The 20313-nt window shown below is 48.4% G+C and overlaps 1 long non-coding RNA gene across 1 annotated transcript; it reads left to right on the top strand.

The window, feature by feature from the left end:
• Positions 1 to 71: 71 nt before the first annotated feature.
• Positions 72 to 14042, top strand: LOC132250417 (uncharacterized). Its single transcript, XR_009462139.1, has 3 exons — positions 72 to 152; positions 8491 to 8633; positions 9798 to 14042. It is a non-coding gene; the product is annotated as an uncharacterized LOC132250417 (long non-coding RNA).
• The last annotated feature ends 6271 nt before the right edge of the window (positions 14043 to 20313 follow it).

Below are 20313 nucleotides of genomic sequence, written 5' to 3' on the forward strand. Positions count from 1 at the left end.
CGCCAGCGTTCGGCCGTCGCGGCCAATCAGAGAGCAGATGCAAATGAGCGGCAGGGCGCGGCCGTGGCGGGGGGTTGTGCCGCTGCGGGGACAGGCGTGGGGCGCCGCCGGGGAGCGCTTGTCCCGGGATAAGAACCGGGGTTTATTTCCAGGTTAGCTGAACCCCCTTCCCGAGAGCAAGCTGACGGGGGGAGCCCCTCTGCCAGCATGGCAGCAGCCCAGAGTGGCCTTACCTATCCGCAGGAACGTGCATGGGAGCCAGCTGGAAACCAGACTTTGGCCTCACCTGGCAGGGGAAAGGCCATGCCACTAAGGTGGCTGTCTCGGCAGGCGGTAGTCCCCTGACTGATGTCCTGCAGAGGTGCTCTCCCACTTTCTCTTCCAGTGGGAGGATCTCCGCTGGATGGAAATGGGAGACCCCCTCCCAACTTGCTGCTGAGGGCCAGCGAAACTCAGGGGCGTCCAAACCCCGAGCCGCCGGGCTGGGGCCTGCGCGTGGGATGCCCGCCAAAGCATCTGAAGCCCCAGGCGGGGGTGGAGGATGCTTGGCGGTAGCAGGGCCACATATGGTTCTTGGATGACTCACAGATTGGGAACGGATTTGGCTGATTTGACTTGGGACACAAAAAATTAAACAAAAAAAAAAAATGTTGGTCTTGAGCCAGTGGTGTTTGCCTCTTATGCTCTTTCCATAGATAGTGAAAACAGAGAAGCGGGCAGCGGAGAAGACAGCTGAGGCAAAAACCTTGGCGGTTTTTAAGGCTGGTCTTGACAAAGCCGTGGCTGGGATGCTCTAGTTGGAGCTGGTCCTGCTTTGAGCCGGGGTTGGACTAGAGGTGACGTCCTGAGGTCCCTTCAACCCTCATTTCTATGATTCAATGAAGTGAACTCCAGAGTCCAGAGTCTGACCCGCTGTGTCCCCCTGATTTCACCCTTGCCTTCTGCTTGCAGGTGACAGTTCAGCTTCCAGTGGGTGCCGTGAGCCTGGCGTGTCCATACTGTAGGTGGCTTTAGATTCTGTGATGTTCATGTAATTGCAGCACTATCGGCTGTGGCACTAGGGGTTTATGCATAGGAGCGGGGGATTTAACAGCAGGTGGATTTCATGAGAGCTGTAAGGCCAGGCTCAGCTGAACCAGAAGCCAGGGCCCCCTTTCAGGGCCAGGCTGGTGGATCAGTAAATTAGTATCAGTTCTTCCAGGGGTTCGCTATCTGTGTCTTGTCCTACCTGGGTAGAAAGCAGCCTGTGCATTTGGACAGCCAGTAGCTTCTCTGGCTCACACGCTTCTCATGAGCACATGTGCTCCCTAGTGTTTGGGCTAAACAAAAATCAACTGAAGAGCTGTCTGGGCATACAAAGCAATGCCCAAGACTTGATGTACCTTTAATGTCTTTTTGTTTCCTCAGTTATGTGATAACCACTTCTAAAAAGTTGCCTTTCAGGCCTCTTGCTCTGTCCTCCTTAAAGACTGACTCATTCTTCGCTCGCTCCTTTTTGCAAACACGCTGCTGCATTCAGTGTCTTCTGCTTCTGCACGCCACAGCCCAGGGCTCTGCCACAACTTCTACTTGCCCAGCCGTAGCCCAGATCCTGCTCCGTATGTAACTGCATATGTTGCCTTTGCAGTGGTGCCCTAAGACAATGAGTTTCTGGCTCTGTGCTGTGAGGCAGGCTTGCACAATGACTCATGCAGAAGGAAACAGATTGCCAACATATGACAGGCCCGTGGGTGGTTTTTGGGATGCACAGATGCTCGGCTACCCGCTTCTCAGTGTCACCAGCCCAAACAGATGGTGTCCCCTTCTTCTGGCTAGAGTCTACGTGGGTTTTACATGAACCAAGACAAAACACTACATCTTAAACTGCTGTACAGGATGGGCCCCTGAAAAGAGACATGCCATGTGGTCAGGACACTTGGCCATGCTCTCATGTAAGTAACATGTGAAACATAGGAATCAGAGATATTACATGTGTAACCGTATTATAATCATGGACCTGGGACAAGTCTCTCTTCTGTTTTGAACAGAGGTTTGCTCCAGCTTGCTCCTGCTCTGGGTTTCTGCTGCCCATAACTTTAACAATTACACCACACTTGCCCCTCATATTTTCCTTTCTTCCCTGCTCTGCTTTCCTCATCCTTCTCCTGCCACTGGTCTTTCCATGCAGCTTATCCACCCACTTCTCCAGCTAAACAAACTATAGACCCCAAAACATTTGCACCTTCTGTGTTGGTCTTGTTTACTTAAATGACAGGCTTTTCAAAGCAAAGACTATGTGTTTTCTTATATCCATGCTGGCCTCAAAAGAGTGGCCCCTGGTCCTGATTGCCCCCCCCCCCTCCCCTTGGCATTAAGGTAATACACGTGATTATTAATTATAATGATAAAGTGTTCTCTGTAACCAGCTGCACCTAAATTGTGCAACAGTGACCTTAGTTTTGGCTCTGTTCTGAGGCTGAAAAATGGAAAATCTGTGGCAGCTTCATTTACAGGAAAGTGGAGGTTTTTAATTACACATTAATTGGATCCTGCAGGTGGTTCCGTACTCGCTGTGTTATTTATTTCCTGCTGCTGCAGTTTTCCATCGGCTGCCAATTTGCCTGGTGAACAGGAGATGACGGGGGAAGAGGGAGCTTTGGACAGCTGGGTAGTGGGCAGCTGGATGTTCTGGCATCAGTGAAAAACAGAGGGTGATGGTCTGGGGTTGTGGATAAATACCTGGATTAGCAAGTATCTGTTAAAACAATCATCTGTGAAATAGTTAACTGTTGAATTGGAATGATCTTCCTTAGATTTCAGTGTCACTGCTTAACGGAGATGAATGGGGCAGTGCACACCTCAGGCTGGAGATAACCCCGAATTGCTTTATGGTTGTTTCGTATTTCCAAGGCTATCTCAGTTAATGCCTAGATTTCAGAGTCCAGTTCTGCGGCAAACAGTGGGTTCTGTGGCAAATTCCACAGTCCAGGAATCACATAATGCAGCACCAGATGCTGATAACGTTGACGTTATCAGGTAAGGTAAAGGTTATGTTCTGGACTGGGGTTGTGAGCGCTTGCACCTCCAAGCTAGCTCTCAGGCATGAGTCACTGGCACAGACTACAGATAAAGGCTCCATCCGCTTGACAGAGATGATAAACTGCCAAGGCCACCCCCATATTCAACCTCATCCTATTGCATCAAGCCTACTCCTAGCACCATTCAATACTGCAAGCGTAAACAGCCATCATTTACAAAGCCAACAGGTTTTCATTAGCTTTTTAACTGTAGCAAATTGTACAAAACCCTCTTTCACAGTAGTACAGATGCCTAGAGCAAAAAGTGACTAGATTAGGATATACTTCTGGTAGACTCCCCGGAGGGCCAGGAACAGAGGACTGGAAAGGACTTCCTGATTCACTGAGTACAGCCCTCAGCTACTGCAGGGAGCCATGTCACAGAGATTTCATCAATTTATCAGGGCCCATCTTAAAAACTGTTAATGTTTTGCTGCTGCTACTCCTTCTGTAGCCTCATGCCTCTGATGGTTAAAAATCATCTTTTAATTTCCACCTTAAATATAGTCATGACCAGTTTATGCCCATTTGGATTTGAGCCAAAATTGTCCTTTCACTTAATTAGCTCTTCTCCTTTTCCGGTGTTTACCTCTCTAATGTATTTATAGACAGTAGTTGCATCTTCTGTCAGCCTCTGTTTTGCCTGGCCAAACAAATCAACTTATTTTCACCTCCTCTCATAAATAGGTTCTTCACCTTCCCGACTGGGTCTAATATCCAGTATCCTGTCTTTGACAATGACAAGTAGTAGGTGATCATCCCTGATCACAGTGACCATTGACCATTCTAGATGTCTCCCTCTGCACCGACTCCCATACAGGTTTCCCTCGATTTATGTGGTACATGCATTTCCAGAGAATGGCGCATAACTCGAATTTGCATAAAGTGAACCCACTTTACAATGTAACAAATAGAGATAGGTTCCCCTGGTGCTGAGAGAGGGAGGGAGGGAGGGAGTGAGGCTGGGTCCAGGGAAGGGGCAGGGGGAGGTGTGCTGCTCCCAGGCTGCACAAGGCAGCAAAGCAGAGGGAGCAGAGGCACTCACCCCAGCCCCAGCTGCAGCCGACTCCAGCTGCCTGTAGTTGCTGTGCTGCACTGTGCCCTAGTGCAGGCAGCTGGTGTCAGCTGCTCCCAGGACCGCTCCAGCATGGCCTGGGGTGAGTGCGGACAAGCAGAGCCCTGGGCAGCATGGGGAACAGCACTCACTCCGGCCTCAGGAGCAGCCAACACCAGCTGCCTGTAGCAGCTGGGCGGCACCATGCCCCAAACCACCCAGGGCTCTTCTGGTCTCTGCTCACCCCTTGCCATGCTGGAGCGGCCCTGGGAGCAGCTGACTCCAGCTGCCTGTAGCAGCTGGGCTGCACCGTGCCCTGAACCTCCCGGGGCACTGCGAGTGGGGACCGGCAGAACGCCGGGGGCGTTGGGGCACGGTGCAGCCCAGCTGTTCCTGGGGCTGGGGTGAGTGCTGTGCCCCACACTGCCTGGGGCTCCACTTGTCCACACTCATCTCGGCCTGTGCTGCAGTGGCCCTGGGAGCAGCCGACACCAGCTGCCTCCACCAGGGCACGGTGCAGCCTAGGAGCAGAGGTGAGTGTGGACAAGCGGAGTCCCAGGCGGCACAGGGCACGGCACTCACCCCAGAGACCAGGCACAGTGGGGAGCCAAGGGGAACACAGTGCAGCTCAGCAGTTGCAGGCAGCTGGCACCGGCCACTCCCGGGGCCGCTGCAGCCGGGGCTGGGGTGAGTGGGGCCATGGTCCTTTCCCCTCCTCCGCAGGGTTACCTGCTTGGGTGAGGGGGGCATCTATGCTGATTGCATAAGAGCGAATTTACCTTGCGTATAACGAATTATGGGTCTAAATATGCTCATCACATAAGAGCGAATTCGCATATAAAGAACCCTCATAAATCGAGGGAAAGCTGTATTCCAATTTGACTTAATCCTGCTGAGCAGTGTTGGCCAGGATTGTACATAATATTCCAGATTAGGTTTGATCAGAGCTGTGTATAATACATAATCCTTTATTTCTTGTGGAAATATTTCAACTAATACAGCTTAGATTCACATTTGCCTTTTACATGGCCATGTTGGTAGGTCTCGGTCATCCTGCAATCAACTAATATATTTCTTCCTCATTTGTTGTTTCTTTCTGATGAAATCCCAGTTTATAGAAGACATTTTTGTGGTTAATCCCTATGTACGTGACTGGATTCTGTACTATTAAATATCATATCATTTCTGTTATGCCAGTTTTGAAGGTCACCCACTTTTTCCTATATGAGAGGTCAGTCCACTTTTTTACTGGAAACATCCAACTTTGCATCATTAGCAAATTTTATAACTGCACATATCTGTTTTTGTGCCAGTATCAGTAATGAAAATACTCAGTAAGATTGGTCCCAAGACTGATCTTTGAGGAACTCTACTAATAACTCTTTGTCCATGCAGCCTTCCCCACGGTTTCCTTTCACATAGCTGGTTCCTTACCCACCTTACAGTTCTTGTACAAAACCCCATCTGCTTCAGTTTAAGCGGGGGTGCTCAGCCTCCAGCCCGCAATGCCGTGTCACCCAGCTTGTGTGGTTCCCCACAGGTCCAGAAATTTGGGGATGGAGGAGTGGTGGTAGATAGATAAGATCTGTTGCATTTCATTTGTCTGCAAATGCAGTTCTCTTATCAAAGACAGCTATCGTATTAGTCTAGCATGATCTACCTTTACTAAACCTATATATTGTACTGTATCCCATTTTCCATTAATCTCCATGTCTTTAAGTATTCTTTCCTTCAAAATGCATTTGAGTCTTGTACCCTATTGACATCAGACTAACAGGCATATTGTCACCCAAATCACTTTTCCCCCTTTCCTAAATAGCAGTTCTATATTTGCCATTTTCCAGTCACATAGGACCACCACAGTGTGTGATAGACATGTTGAACATCCTTGTCATTGAACTTGCAATTCGATATGCTACTTTTTCAAAATTCTGGGATAGAGGCTATCTAATCCTCACTACTTGAATGCACCATGCTCCTTGGGTTTTGTTTCTACCTTGGATGTGGTAATTTCCATTTCAGACTCTCATTCCCATTTGCTATCCTGCCTTTGTCTACCAGGTCTACATTTTTCTCCTTACTGAAAACTGAGGCAAAGCATTTAGTTAGTTTTGGACTTGTTCATACATGATCAGCCATCAGTCTCAGGAGCCCATGGAAATTAACACCTGTGGTGCATTACCGGGTACCACTGGGTACTACCACAGGTTCATTACTGGGTACCACCACAGGTACCACCTGTTCTTAAGTGGCTGAGGTGTCCAGTGCACATACAAACTCGGATGAGCTTGAACCAGTATGCAGAGTAGCATCTTGTCTTGCCTGCCTCTATCACTTCTATCTAGTTTTGGACTATTACCACCAAGGAAAAAGCCCCACTTATTCACTCCCGTTCTCTATATACCAAGACCCCTCTGAGCCATCTCTGCTGCCTAACTGCTGGCTTGGGCTGTGTGATAGCAAGCAGGTGGAGCTTCTCAGCAGTGGTCCCCAGCCTGGTAAGGAGGTAGTATAGATATGGCTTCCTTGTCCTTATTGTTTTGCTTTCAGTTTATGTTAAGTGTGTATCTGTGACAGAGAGGGAGGGAGAGAAAGAAACACCCATCAGGTCTGCACTACCGGTTTTGCTGCCATAGCAATATCGGCCAGGGGTGTGAAGAAGTCACATACCCAGATAACATAGCTGTGAAGGCAAAACCTCTGAAGCAGATGCAGTGATGAGGACAGGATAAAATGTGAATTGACTCAGCTTATGTTGCTTGAAGAGATGGGGTAACTGCCAGAAGAAAAACTTCTCCACCAAGGAAGCCCTGCCAACATAGATCTGCCAGCACAGGTATGGCAGTGGAGGCTTGTCTCATGTAGACAAGCCAGTGTTATATGTATGGCTTGGGAAGCTGACTCTGACTTCACTGGCAGTATTTATTAATCCCTTGATCCAGACCTGTTGCAGTCAATTTGCAAAGCGTTTAAGTTCTTGCATAACAGGTTTTTGTCACAGGTTTTCTAATCTAGAAACTCTTTCACTGAGTATCTATGTATTATAGACTCTCAGCCCCAGCAGATCAGATAGGCGTCCTTAGTTCGTGGAACTCGCCTGTACATAGTTGTCCTATAATTGATCTTGTAAGGTCCTTGGCAGAGTTATTCACTCCAAAAGCCTTACAAGTCTGAAATCTTTAGCAACAGCGGTGGGGGGCATCCTGAACAAATGCCGACTTCAAATGAGAGCTGGGTGGAGAGAAATTTCAACCTCATTTTTGCATGTTCGCTGTTCATAAACCAAAAAGACATAACATTTGCAATGAAAAACAATGTTCTCACTTTTCCTATGGCAATTTTTTTTTTTAAATCAGACTTTTCCCCCTTGAAAAACTGTAGCCCAGTATGTGTTTTTTGGGTGGAAGAATTTCTGCACTCAAATACGATCAGAACTCTTTGAAATGTGACTAGAATAAACAGCTTGACATGTTGTAAAACTGCCAATTTTAAATTATTTCTATTAACCATTTATATAGTGGCACTGCCTGGGGTTTCCAAACAGGTTTAGGCCTCACAGCAATAGGCAAGGCACAGGTAAAATAAATTACTACCCCTTAAGAATTTAAAAACTGTTTTCACTTTTTGCTACCTTTTTTTTTTCAGTGCTGCTAGAATCTGTAATACAAAGCAGATTTGAGGGTCTTAGCTCATTTTATTGAGTTTAATTATACCAATGCACAGTTTCTGATTGGAATATGAAGGTAAAGTGTCTGTTGCAGCTTAGTAGCTGGAAACAAGTTTGCCTGATCTTGCTCAAAAAGTGTATTGCTAGAGGAGGCTGAGCATGGAAAATTTCAGCTCCAAAGAAATGGGAGAAAATTCATAGTAACTGAAATACCGAGGAAGACTGGGACTCAGAGTTCAGTCTTAACTCTGGTGTACAACGGCAGAGTTTGCTATGGCACAACAGAGGATGTTTTTAGGACAAGTGAACCAGTGGTCCATATAGTATTACTGCTTTATTGCAAAATGAGACTAGGAGTAGTGGTCAGCAATGCTTTCCAGTGATGGGCTGGACTGACCCTGGGCAGATCCCATGGCTGAGTCCTCCTGCTGCCTGGCTGCGATGCAAGTGTTGAATGCTGTTGAGGCTTCCCAGCTCTGTGGGCTGGAGCTAGTGTGGGCCAGATCCAGCCCCCAGGCTGTAGTTGCCAACCTCTGAGCTAGCGAGTCTACTTGAAGATGGCAAAGTAATCAAGTTAATTCTCTATTCAACAGAACTCGGTACAAGAAAGAAGCATGGTTGCTCTCTTAAGAGAAAAAGTCATGTCTGAATCCTGGGTGTTTGGTCCCCGTGACCAAAAAGCAGGTAACATTTGTTCTTTTCATTTGTAACAGGTACATGAAGTCTCTCCAGACTTGGAGCATAAGTACCTCGTGGGCAGCATATATCAAGAAGAGAATTAAGAGATGACAACTTGAAATTATAAAGCAGTGGCAACTCTGAGTGCTCAGAGTATGGCAGGAAGACCTGCTCAACGGTAAGCTCCCATCTACCAGAGGTGATAAAGCACCAGATCTATCACGTCGCAAAGACAGGTTTGCCAACAACAATACTAATGGACCTTGGCTAGGTTTCCAAACTGATCTTCCCCTCATGATTCACCTAGAAACTGCACTTACCTATGGGTGAGATGGAGATAAACACGATAATGAGAAGTGTGTGGCATCTGGATGGATACCAGTGTTGCCATAGAAACCATTCTGCAAAAGTGTGTAGGAGTGAATCAAGGTCTGAGAAAGTGTCTAGGAAGGAGGGCTCGTGACTAAGGGCTGCTGCTTTCACTCAGCAACTCTTACATGTGATTTCTATATTAATCAAACTGCATTCACTTCCAAAGAGATGGAGAAATGCAGAAGAAGGGGAGGGGAGCTCCAGAGGTGACCTGAAGAGCACAGGAGGCCTGTATGGCCTTTGTTCATCCCCTGTGGCTTCAGGAAGCCAGCTTTCATGCCCAGTCCCACTCCTGCGTGGGAGGGGAGCAGGAATAGGGCCTGATTGTACCCTCAAATGTGCTAAACGTGGAGATGTGTCAATTAAATTGGTCTGTGGGTTCCCCCACTGCTGCCACTGGTGAGAGCTCTGGCCTCTGCATGCTTGAGAACAGCCAAAGGAGGATGCTCCGGGAATGCCTTCACCACTGTGGTGTCTTACTGTATTTCCTTGCACAGTCCCTTGAAGGCCAAAGCCCTCATGTTCAGCACTGCAGGGTTCAGTTTGCTTGTGGTGGTTTTTGCAGCACTGGGGACTCCCTTTTCTCTGTCGAGTGGAACCAGAGGCATTCTTGGTTCCTCTCCCTCCACAGGACTGGACAGGGTTGAATCAGAGGCAGAGCAAGTATAAGTTCTGCATACCTATACTGAGGGCAGTTGTTAAGATCCACCCTGGGTATGATTTTAGAGAGTTATAATAATAAATAACTAGTTCAGCACAGGAGTGTCCAGAGTGTTGTCGCTGAACTCACAACGTATCATCTGATGACGAGAATGGGATCTTTTGCTGAAAAAACTCCCCTAGTTTGTGGGATGATGATCTGAGACCAGGCTGTGTTTTGTGATCAGAGGGAAGTATTTTCTTCTTCGTCTTCTTCTTTTCTCTCTGTTGCGGCTGATGTTCGTTTGAATGGCTACATTGGGGCATGTAGAAGAATTTGATGCGAGCCAGCCGGCTTCGGGACTCTTCTGCGGAAAGGCTATCCTATTACCCAGGAGCCAACAAAGTGGAAAACCCAGAACAGAAGTGTTCAGTCCTCCTGACAGTCATTGGTGCCAAAACATTTGCCATTGTTCGTTTCCTCACAGTACCTGCCTTACCAAACAGTAAGTCTTATGCTGAACTAATTGCCCTGCTAAAGGCACATTTTTGCCCAAGGCTATATGTTACCATGCAGAGATTTCATTTTTTTAAATGGGACCAAAAGGCCAATGAAGGCATAGCAGATTACCTGGCTGAGCTCCATTGCCTTGCTGAATTTGGTGAATTCGGGGATCTCCTGGATGGCCTGTTTTGCGACCGTCTTATCTGTGGGGTTCAAGATGAAGCAATCCAACATTGCCTGCTCTCTGAACCAAATTTGACCTTGGCTAATGCACAAGATAAAGCCTTGGCAGCTGAAGCAGCATCCCATAATGTGAGAGAAATTCGCCAGGCATTCTCCAGCAATGTCCGCTTACTCCAAAAAGATCAAGAATCAGATCATCACCAGCAAATTCAGCGGATTATACCCTCACCAACAGCACCCTGTAAGCCAATTAATCCAGAGACTTGTTTGAGTTGTGGCGGCCAATATAGACGAAGGGAGTGCAGGTTCAGGAAGGCAGAGTGTCATGCCTGCGAGAAGAAGGGCCACATTGAGAGCGTTTGCTACTCGAAGGCCAGTTCCAGGAGACAAAAAGACTGTGTCAAATGTATTCACTCCCAATCAGTCCTCCCCAGAACGGGAGGAACAAAAAACTATATTTGATTCAAAATGTTGGTGTTGTTGAAACTCAAGGGTCTGAGATGATTGCAACTGTAGTAACAAGTGGAAAGAAGTGCAAAATGGAAGTGGACTCAGATTCGGGAGTATCCCTCATAGATGAAACACATTCTTCCAGTTGTTTCAGCACCCTCTCCCCGAGTTATTGAAACCTGAGTGTCTCCTGCGTGACTACAATGGACAGATCATGGAAACTTTGGGTAGCTGCAGTGTAGATGTCCAGTATGGATCTGTTAGATAGCACCTACCCCTCATTGTCATAAGGGTTCCCGCAAAAGTCTTCTGGGAAGAAACTGGTTCTCAGCGTTGGGAATCAGTATTTAAGGCATATACAGTCTCTGCACAGAAAGTTTAGAAAGACTTGCAAGGGAATTTCCCTAGTTTCAAAGGGATTAGGAACTTACCCAGGTCCACCTGTGACGTTCCAAATGGATCCTGCAATAGCCCCTATCTTGTGAAGGGTCGGCCTGTACCTGTCGCACTGCGGCTGAAAAGTGATGCAGAATTAAATCGGCTTATCGTGCAAGGGGAACTCAAGCCAATCATACATACAAGCTGGGCCACACCAGTTGTTCCTGTTTTAAAACCTAACGTCAGTGTTCGCATCTGTAGGGATGACAAGTGCACTGTTAATAAAGCACTTACGCAGGACCTGTGCCCAGTGCCTGCCATTAACCAGTTACTGTCTGTTCTTGCAGGAGGGAAGGTTTTTGCCGAACTGACCTCACTCAAGCCTAGCAGCAATTGATAGTGGATGACAAGGCTGCTGGGGCCCAAACAATAATTACACACCGGGGAGCGCTCCCTGCCAGGTGCCTCCAGTTTGGAATTTCTGCGGCGCTTCTCGGGAAATTCAGTCAGGAATTTTCCAGCGGTTCATAGAGAAAAAGCTAACAGGGATTCCCAGGGTTGTTCCATACTTTGATGTGTTGATCATGGGGCCATCTAGAGAGAAACTCATTGAGAGACTCAGAGAAGTTTTACAGAGATTCGATAAAGCAGGTATCAGAGTAAATAGAACTGTCAACTGGGAGTTTCCAGTATCAACTTTCTGGGATATCAAATCGATGCTTCTGCCATTCACCCAGTTGAGGACAAGGTAAAAGCAATACGTGATGCCCCTATACCAAAATGCAGACAGGATCTTCAAGCATTCTTAGGACTTCTCAGTTGTTATCACATCTGACAAGTGACCATAGCAGAGCCCCTTCATCGCTTACTGGATAAAGGAGGCCAGGGGAAGTGGACTTGCCAGCACAACGATGCCTCCCAGGGCATCAAGAAGTTGCGGACATCAGACTCTGTCCTTGTTCACTATGATGAGCAGAAGCCACTGGCCATTACTTGTGATGCCTCACCGTTTGGTGTTGGCGCTGTCCTCAGTCACACATTGCCCGATGGCACAGATGCACCCATTGCTTTTACTCAAGAACAGTAACTTCAGCTGAGAGGAACTACGCACAGATTGATAAAGAAGCATTGGCGATCATTGCAGGAGTTTAAACAATTCACAATTACGTCTATGGCCGCAAATTCAAAATCCAAACGGACCACAAACCCCTTCTTGGAATTTTTACTCTGGACAAACCAACTCCTTCATTTTTGTCTCCCTGTATGCAATGCTGGAGCATCTTGCTAAATGCATATGACTATACACTCGTGTACAAACCTGGGAAAATGATTTCAAATGCTAATGCATTCTGCTGCCTACCACTACAAATACCTGATTGTGCTACTTCTCCACCAGCAGAAGTCCTAATGCTGAAATCCATGCCAGAAGCCCCTCTTCAGGCTGATCAGATAGCAAGGATGACTGCAAAAGACCCTATCCTTGCCCGTGTCATCAACTGGGTGTGGAGGGGCTGGCCTGCAGACAAATTGGCTGAGGAATTCAGGCCATTTTCATCATGTCAGCATGAGCTGTCTGCCCACAAGGGTTGCCTCTTGTGGGGAAATCGTGTTGTAATTCATACTGACAACGCTGCATGCAGCACACCCATGCATCATGAGGATGAAAGCGCTGGCTAGAACATATGTATGGTGGCCAGGTATGGACAATGACATAGAAAGGGTTGTGAGTGAGTGCAGCACTTGTCAAGCAGCCCATCATAATCCACTGAAGGCACCAGTATTCCCTTGGGGAATGACAAAGGAATCCTGATCACGCATCCACATTGATTTTGCTGGCCCTTTTCAAGGTAAGAACTTCTTAATTGTTGTTGACTCGTACTCAAAATGGCTCGAAGTGATTGCTGTCTCAATTCCTTATATCAGCTGCCACTATAACAGCTCTCCGTCAGCTGTTTGCAACCCATGGGGTGCCCAACGCTATCGTTTCTGATAACGGCCATGCATTCACCTCAGCAGAGTTCCAAGATTTTGCCAGCCACAATCTCATTCAAACTGTTACCATTGCACCTCGCAGGCCACAGGCCAATGGGCAAGCTGAGCGAACGGTGCAAACTACAAAAGATGCACTGAAAAGGATCGTTGTAGGAGACTGGCCAACCAGACTGGCCAGATTTCTCTTTGCTCAACATGTAATTCCTTGCCCTACAACAGGGTCCAGCCCATCAGAGCTTCTTACAGGTCATCATCTCAAGACATGCCTTGGCTGTGTTAACTCAGACCTTGTGAGAGACATGCAGTTTAGGAAAGGAAAGGAGTTGGACTCCGCGTTGGCATCTGGTACTTTACGTCTTTTCGTGCCACGAGAGACTGTGTTTGCTCGGAGCTATGGGACGAGCCTACGGTGGGTTCAATCTAAAATTGTAAGTGCTGCAGGACCTGTATCGTATACAGTCCAGACTGATGATGGACAGGTTTGGAGACATCATGTGGACTAGATGCATGGACGTTCTCCTACTGATAACCCTACACCTGAGCAATCTCCAAGCACTAATCCACCACTGACAGACATGGATTCATTGGGGAAGTGCCTAACTGGTTCCACCAGTGCAAACCCTTTTCCATCACCATCAGAAAGAAGCATCACTGTTGAGTCTCCAGAAGGGCTGACAGGGCCGTCACCCACTGAACCCCTCCCTGAGTCCGGTTCTATGGGAAGACCACAGCAGAAGTGAAGTCCTCCCAAATGGTTGGCTGACTATTCTGTCTAGGGGGAAGGGTGTTGTGTCTTATCATGTTTTCCTTGTACTGTCCCTTGAAGGCCAAAGCCCTCACGTTCAGCGCTGCAGGGTTCAGTTTGCTTGTGGCAGTTTTGCAGCACGGGGACTCCCTTTTCTCTGCCAAGTGGAGCCAGAGGCGTTTTTGGTTCTTCTCCCTCCACAGGACTGGACTGGGTCAAGTCAGAGGCAGAGCAAGTGTAAGTTCTGCATACCTGTACTGAGGACAGTTGTTAAGATCCACCCTGGGTATGAGTCCAGAGAGTTATAATAATAAATCACTGTAGTTCAACACAGGAGTGTCCAGAGTGTTGTTGCTGAACTCACAACATATCAACCACTGCCTTTCTGGCTTTGTTATATGTGAGCGGAGTATCTAGACAAGCATGAACAGCGCGTGCCCCTGGTGGCTGCGGGGGCATGGCTGTACTGGCAATGGTGGGAGTGCGGCGATGGTAAGCGCAGAGCTCCTGCAGATATTGCCAGCATTGTCAGGGGTGGGGGTGGCAGTGACAGTGGTGGCTAAGGGCGATTGTGGACCACCCGCAGATGCCGCCAGCGGTGTCAGCGGCAGGATGGTGAGTGGCGACTGGATGCCTTTTTGCAAGGGGTGCACTGCCATGCTCAGAGGGTGCATGCGCACCCACATGCACCCCCTACGTGTCGCACCCATGGGCAAGGCATGCTTGGGAGCCTTCTTCCCTTACAGCACCAGAGATTTGGTGAATTAGTGGCAGGATTCAAAGAGCTCCACTAAAATAGCAGTGGTTAAAACCAACATCACGTTCTCCACCCTTCCTTTCCTTTTGCTCACAGCAAGCCTCCCAGTCAGACAGGGTGGGAAATGCATTGTTGTTTCTTATTGTTGCTTTTTAGGAAAGCGCTTGATAGAACTTTTTAATGTGGAAGAAGCAATCCCTTTCATCTCAGGAGTCGCAGGCATTTCAGAAGCTGCTGAGTGCCGTAGTCAGGGCTGCAGCAAGATCCTTATCTTATGCAAAAAATAGGAAATTCATAAGTCATGTTCTTTGTGCCAGGGCTGCTTGAACTTTGAACACAACAGGAGACTTGAGTAACATCCTGAACCCAAGTCCGGACATGCGTACATGTGAAAAGGGCAAGGGAGGGTTCCTCTGTGACCTGAAGAAGCAGAGGGCAGAAGCCAAATGGAGGATACTGTGTTGTTAGCAGTGCCTCCAAGGCACTGACAGTTTTAAAAAAGCCTTGCTTCCAAAATTTCTGCTGGCAACATACTTTGCTTCATGTAGTGACATAGACATTGCAAACCAAATTTCAGGCTTCATTTATAGTGTGGCTAAAACAACATCCAGGGATCTCATTACAAAGCAGCGAATCTCTTAGATTAGTAATTCTCAGCTGGGAGGATGAGGTCCTTTTAAGAGCGCTGCAGGTCGCTGCATGATATTAACCTTGTTAGGTATGCGAACACCTACACACAGTTCACAAAATAAACCCAGAGATCTCCAACAGAAGTACATAATGTCAAAAACATTCTGATGTGCTGTGGTCTTCCTGAGTTTGCAACAGTAAAATTGCTCTATTCATAGATTCATAGATGTTAGGGTCGGAAGGGACCTCAATAGATCATCAAGTCCGACCCCCTGCATAAGCAGGAAAGAGTGCTGGGTCTAAATGACCCCAGCTAGATACTCGTCTAACCTCCTCTTGAAGACCCCCAGGGTAGGGGAGAGCACCACCTCCCTTGGGAGCCCGTTCCAGACCTTGGCCACTCGAACTGTGAAGAAGTTCTTCCTAATGTCCAGTCTAAATCTGCTCTCTGCTAGCTTGTGGCCATTGTTTCTTGTAACCCCCAGGGGCGCCTTGGTGAATAAATCCTCACCAATTCCCTTCTGTGCCCCCGTGATGAACTTATAGGCAGCCACAAGGTCGCCTCTCAACCTTCTCTTGCGGAGGCTGAAAAGGTCCAGTTTCACTAGTCTCTCCTCGTAGGGCTTGGTCTGCAGGCCCTTGACCATACGAGTTGCCCTTCGCTGTACCCTCTCCAGGTTATCCGCATCCTTCTTGAAGTGTGGCGCCCAGAATTGCACGCAGTACTCCAACTGCGGTCTGACCAACGCCCTATAGAGGGGAAGTATCACCTCCCTGGACCTATTTGTCATGCATCTGCTGATGCACGATAAAGTGCCATTGGCTTTTCTGATGGCTTCGTCACGCTGCCGGCTCATGTTCAACTTGGAGTCCACTAGGACTCCAAGATCCCTTTCCACCTCTGTGCCACCCAGCAGGTCATTTCCTAGGCTGTAGGTGTGCTGGACATTTTTCCTCCCTAGGTGCAGCACTTTGCATTTCTCCTTGTTGAACTGCATCCTGTTGTTTTCTGCCCACTTGTCCAGCCTATCCAGGTCTGCCTGCAGCTGTTCCCTGCCCTCCGGCGTGTCCACTTCTCCCCATAGCTTTGTGTCATCTGCAAACTTGGACAGAGTACATTTCACTCCCACGTCCAAGTCGCTGATGAAGACATGAAAGAGTATCGGTCCAAGGACCGAACCCTGCGGGACTCCACTGCCCACACCCTTCCAGGTCGAGACCGACCCATCTACCACGACTCTTTGGGTGCGACCCTCTAGCCAATTTGCCACCCACCGGACTGTGCAGTCATCCACATCACAGCCTCTTAATTTGTTCACCAGTATGGGGTGGGATACCGTATCGAAGGCCTTCCTGAAGTCCAGGTATACGACATCCACCCCTCCTCCTGTGTCCAGGCGTTTCGTAACCTGGTCATAGAAAGAGACTAGATTAGTCAGGCACGATCTGCCCGCCACAAACCCATGCTGGTTTCCCCTCAGCATAATTTGTCCTGCTGGGCTCTCACAAATGTGAGCCTTGATAATTTTTTCAAAGGCTTTACCAAGGATGGAGGTGAGACTGACCGGCCTATAGTTGCCCGGATCCTCCTTCCTCCCCTTTTTGAAAATGGGGACCACGTTAGCCTTTTTCCAGTCCTCCGGGACTTGGCCTGTGCACCACGAGCATTCGAATATTCCCGCCAGTGGCTCTGCAATGACGTCAGCCAGTGCCTTCAGCACCCTCGGATGGAGCTCATCCAGGCCTGCCGACTTAAAGGCATCCAGTTCTTCCAAGTGACTCTGCACCACCTCAGGGTCTACGCATGGCAGTCTGGCGCCTTGCTGCTGCCTCTCTACAACCCCAGTGAGAGACTTGTCGTGCCCCTCGCTTAGGAACACTGAGGCAAAGAACTCGTTGAGGAGTTCAGCCTTGTCCCCCCTATCTGTCACCAATTGCTTCTGCCCATTTAGCAGGGGTCCTATTCCTCCCTGGGCCTTCCTTTTACTCCCTATGTATCTAAAAAACAATTTCTTGTTGTCCTTTACTTGGGTTGCCATCCTCAGCTCCATGGTAGCTTTGGCCCGCCTAACTGCCTCCCTACAAGCACGAGCAGAGGAGGTATATTCATCTTTAGTGATCTCACCCTGTTTCCACTTTTTATGTGCTCCCCTTTTGGCCCTTAGGCTGCCCTGGATTTCTCTGGTCAGCCATGGAAGCCTCCTGGCCCCTTTCCCTCTTTTGCCTCGCTCGGGGATCGTCTTGCTTTGTGCCCAAAGGATCGTTTCCTTTAGGCACAGCCACCCTTCTTGGGCACCCATCCCATCAAAACTCCTACTCTGCAGTGCTTCCTTGACTAATCGCCTGAGTGCAATGAGATCAGCTTTCCTAAAGTCTAGCACTTTCACCCTACTAGTTACCTTACCCACTCGCCGTCTTATGTTGAATTCTATCATAAGGTGATCACTGTCTCCCAGATAGCTACCGATCTGGAGGTCCCCTATCATGTCATCTCCCGTTGCCAATACCAGATCCAGTATGGCATTCCCCCTAGTGGGACCATGCACCTCCTGTGTCAGGTGGAGGTCCTCTACACAGGTTAGAAACCTGCGTGAGCGATGGGACCTTGCTGTCTGCGTCTCCCAGCAGATGTCTGGGTAGTTTAGGTCCCCCATGACTACCGCCTCTTTAGCTTTTATGGTCTCCGAGAGTTGCCTCAGGAGCCCCGCATCTATTTCTTCCCCTTGGTGTGGGGGTCTGTAACAGACCCCTACCACCAAATCCCTTTCTCCTTGCCCCCCATGTAGCCTAACCCACAATCCTTCTACTTCCTCAGCCTCAGATTCTGTCTTGATGAGGGTTGATGTATATTGCTCACTGACATAAAGTGCAACCCCCCCCCCCCCCCCCTTTCTTCCCCGACCTGTCCTTTCTGTACAATCTATAGCCCTCTATATGTACCGCCCAGTCATGGGATGAATCCCACCAGGTCTCTGTTAGCCCCACTAAGTCATAGGTGTTTAGTGCAAGCAGGAGCGCTAGTTCATCCTGCTTGTTCCCCATGCTCCTAGCATTAGTATATAGGCACTTGAGCCCTGCGACTGGCGCCTTTGCTGCCCCCCCGCTCCCAGTCCCATGGGGCCCATTGTTTCTTACTTATTGTTCGTCCTCAGTCAAAAAATAAGGTAAAACTAAGAGGTGGCATTTTCTGGAGGTGCATTGAGTCTAAAGACATTGAGAACTAGTGTCCTGCACCAGTATTGCTCAATCTTTTGGCCCCCTGGGTGGGATGAGTGGCATGGGGCCAGTCTGCAGGCCGGATTTTGCCCTATGTACCACGATGCTCTTGCACAGGCAGGTCAGGCCCTGTGCTACCAGGATCCTGTCGCATGCACCTAGATCAGGCCCTGTGTACTTGGATCCGGCCTCGTGCCACCTGGATTCTGCTCCGCACACTCAGATCAGGCTCTGTATGCTCAGATCCTGCCTTGCACTGCTCTGATTGAGCCCTACATACCTGGATCCCTCCCTGGGCTGCCCCCTCCCTGCACACCTGATCTATTGTGGAGGGCCATGCTCTCCACCCACAGGGCTCCCCATGGATCTGGACATTTGCCGGCAGGGGAGGGACACTTAACGTTGCCACTGCTCCCCCACCACCAAATTTTCAGACCTGTGGGGATCCCTACTGGCTGGATTATGGTTCTACGGGATGGATCTGGCTGCGGACCAGGCCTTGAGCACCCCTGACTTGTAGATGCCTACAACATGATCACAAGCTATAGCATAGATGCCAGCTAACTTTGTCCCTACATCCAGGGTATAGCTGTTATGTAGAGAAAGTTATATCAGGAACTTCTTCCTGCATCTGTGTAAGCCAGGTAAGAGGCAAGACTGAAGCACCTCTGTGAAGGGACAGAAGTGTGTGGGTGACAGCCTACGCACCAGGGTTTTACCGCCTGCCTCTGAGTCTGGAGAGCATGTATTGTGGGAGGGAGGGTTGCAGGAAGAGGTATGTGATCGACAGGACACAAACAGACCACCCAGTCTGCTACAACCTGGCTTCAGCTACAGACCTCTTTTCACAAGGGGATGGATGGCTTTGCCTCACAAGTGACTGAAGTCACAGCTTTAGGCACTGAAAAATTTCTTTTGCTCTCTGCCTCTGCATAGCTGCCCTGCGAAGCACCCTTTTACTTGCACTGCTTTTTGTTGTGTAGAGAGCTATTCAGGTTGTCAAGCATTAAGTTCCCTAGAAGGGCTAGCTTCAGAGAGTATAGTCTCCCATATATACGTCCATAACAGCCCCCGCAAAAGTCTTGTACTGCTAATGTGACCCTTGTGCACCGAGTAATGCTAAACAGAGCTGAAGTACTGCATAACTTGAGGGTGCAGGTGATAGGGGAATAGGGAAAAGAGGAAGGGAGATGTTTTATAGATAGTGTGGACTGCTTCCACCAGTGAGCAGAGTTCTGCTTTCTGTCACAGTCACAAATCACTGTGGCTACTCAGGTTTTACCCTGGTGTAAATGGGAGCAGAGTTTGACCCATTGCCTGAAACTGAGTTTGGCTTAACTTCATGAAAATTAAGTAAGGCAATTTTGAAAAGATGGACAGCTACTGAACACTACCATGAGTAACTAAAGGCCTTGATCTACACCAGGAACTCTCTGTAAGCAGCAAAAACAAGCCCCTGTGATCCTGTCTGGCAGACAGACTGGCAAGATTTCAGGTACACAATACATGTCAGGAAAGCCCCAACCCCAATAGCACAGATCAGTGATGTTCAGAGACCCAGAAACGCCACCTGGCAACCTCAACAATGTAAAAGACCGTGGGCCATATTTTCTCTGCATTATACCTACACACCCACATTGGCTAGTTTGCCTGGGAGGAAGAGGCCGTGGGTCAGTGTCCGGGTTATTTTAGGAGAAAGACTGTTCTCTTAACTATGTTTTCCTATCAGATTTTGTGCTTGCTCTACCTTGATTATTTAAGAGGATGATTTTATATATTAAACAATTGATGAGTGTAATTTGGCCCTGCAAGTATCATTCTGTTCCTGCTTTATCATCTTCATTAGCTAGAGCACCTGGGAAATGAAGAATGTTTTCCCTCCCTATTAATAGACTAAAATGTTAGTTGCTCTGAGTAAGAGATTAACCATAATAGTCAATCATTAAAAACAAAGGCATCGAGCACTACCAACAATATCTACCCATCAATTT

The sequence above is a fragment of the Alligator mississippiensis genome, chromosome 4, assembly GCF_030867095.1.
Source record: "Alligator mississippiensis isolate rAllMis1 chromosome 4, rAllMis1, whole genome shotgun sequence".
In the NCBI taxonomy this organism is placed as follows: Eukaryota; Metazoa; Chordata; order Crocodylia; family Alligatoridae; genus Alligator; species Alligator mississippiensis.